Source organism: Polistes dominula, unplaced genomic scaffold, assembly GCF_049000335.1.
Source record: "Polistes dominula isolate Pdom_NZ unplaced genomic scaffold, Pdom_raw_medaka contig_79, whole genome shotgun sequence".
NCBI classification, from domain to species: Eukaryota; Metazoa; Arthropoda; class Insecta; order Hymenoptera; family Vespidae; genus Polistes; species Polistes dominula.
Window position 1 is genome coordinate 6,131,127 of NW_028300916.1, and position 2,614 is coordinate 6,133,740.

Consider the following 2,614-nt stretch of genomic DNA (forward strand, 5'->3'; position numbering starts at 1 on the left):
TTCAAATATTTATCTATCAATTATTAATTTTTCTTGCATAAAATCGATTATAATCGATTACGACGATGAAGGAATAAAAATAGGAAGATTGATAAATGAAATAAAATATTTGAAAAATACAAACAAAAATCAATGTTTAAATGATACAAAATCATGGGCTGAATTGGGGCCGAAGTTCGATACATAATTGGTAACATACGGGGAAGTATAATATCTTATGGGGTTGCTGCACCATTAACGGCCCACGACGATCATTGTAATATAGGTTTAGTTTAGTTCACTTTGAGTAGGGTGAGTTTCGCGAAACTCGACCCTTCCCTCTCTCTCTCTCTCTCTCTCTCTCTCTTGTGTAAATGTTATGGAGAAGCAGAGAGAGAGAGAGAGAGAGCGAGAGAGGGTGAGAAATGGTAGAAGGGGGTGCATAATTTATCGACGCTACCCCTGCGAATGCAATACGTTACACACTGTCTCTATGCATATAGATTCCAAAGGTTATCGATGTTACCCTCGCTACGAGCGCGAACATAATGGAAGGACTGCCGATAAATAGCCTAATCATCGCTACGAATTCATCGTCTATTTCTCTCTATCTCTATCTCTCTTTCTATCTCTAAGAATACTATTATTATACTACGATTTGCTAACTTTTCATTCTCATTTCATTTTCTTTTTTTTTATTCCTTATTTACATTTAACACAACATTATTATTAAAAAATTATGTCTTTCTTTATTTTTTATATATTAACCTAATTTGAGATTAAATTATTACTAAAGAATTATTATACCTAGATATTGATTTTAACCAAAAAAAAAAAAAAATATATATATATATATATATATAGAAAATAATTTCGCAGGATATATCGATCAACAAATTGTAAAATAGATTACAATATTAATTCTTTCAATTATTTCGATTATTATCAGTAAATATTTTGAATATATATACATAAATGTGTAAACGCGATGATCGTCAATTGTAAAATACAAAAAAGAAACAAAATGAAAACAGAGAACAATCATGAAACTTACCTCACCTACATACGTGTAACCATTTACATTACAACATTATACTTACAGACATAGTTTTGTTTTTTTACTAAAGGATGAATAATTGGTGTTCCCGCTTAGAATAGAATTGGCTTTTATTGTGACTAGATTACAAACGGGGCGTCAAATGGCGCTCAATATCTCGGGCCCAGTAGGAACGTTTTACACGTATTTTAGAGTCGGTGAAAAGTAATCGGATGAGAATCAAAAGATGTTTATTTTCTTTCTCGCACTCTTTCTCTCTCTCACGCACACTTTTACTCTCTCTCTCTCTCTCTCTCTCTCTCTCTCTTTCCCTTATTCTATTTCTTTGTCTCTCTCAGTGTCAGTGAATCTTTCTTTATCACGAAACGATCTCACCGCGATAAAACTGGGATATGTGTTATTATTACGACGAAAATTGTTTGTACGACATCCGGGATTCATACAAAATAACGGCCGTATCTTAATTTCTAAAAATCCTTATTATCTTCCTATATATTCGATCTATGACTTTTTTTCATTTTTTTTCAATTTTGCTTTTTCCCCACTTTCTGCCCCCCCCTACACCATGATTTATTTCATTCTTTCTTCCTTTGTCGACTTTTTCAAATTCCAATTGATTCATTATTTTTGTCTTTGTTTCTTTTGTGTTTTCCATTAGACGTCGTTGCATTTTCGTTAACATATACATATATATATATATACGCATATATATATATATTTTTTTTTTTCTCTTTATTCATTATTTTTTAAAACTTTTAATTCATTCAATCTCTTGTTCACATTTCCGTTTTTATTTATATATTTATATATATTAGTAATTCTATATAAACAGACTCGCGCGGACGTCTTTGGTGTAGCCTTTTAAATGATTTATTTGTATAATATATATATATCGTATCGCATGATCGAATAAAAATCAGATAATTTCTCCAACAACACTAATCTCGTATGTTTTTCTTTTTCTTTTCTATTTTTCTTTTTCTCTTTTTTATTTTTATACGCGATTTTATTGCACCACCTTCACAGGTTTTTTCATCCTCTTTTCTCTCTTTTATTTTTTTTTTATTATTTAATAATTATAATTATTATTTTGTAAAGGAAATAAAAACGAAAAAAATATCGTTCGACGAACGAATGAATATCGATGGTCTATAGACATAAAAAGAACAAAACTTTTGGACATCCCACACTTCCGTGTAATTAATTTACTTATTAAACGTTAATTTAATATTTATAAAGTACGCCTACGTAGTGATTTTATTTTATTCCTTCAATAATCATACTTTTTTTTATCATTTTTATTTCACTATTACTTTTATTTTATATTAACTTTTATCTTTTTATACTTTATTATTAATATTATTAATATTATTATTATTATTTTTTTTTAAATATAATTATTATTATTATAATTATTATTATTGTTATTATTATTATTAATCCTTTTTTTCTTTCTCTCTCTCCTCTCTCTCTCTCTCTCTCTCTCTTTCTTTTTCTTTCTTCAATTTCTTCATACACTGTACAAAGCAAGACGCGACCGTCGAACAAAAAATTCATTTCCATTATTTTGAATCGTTC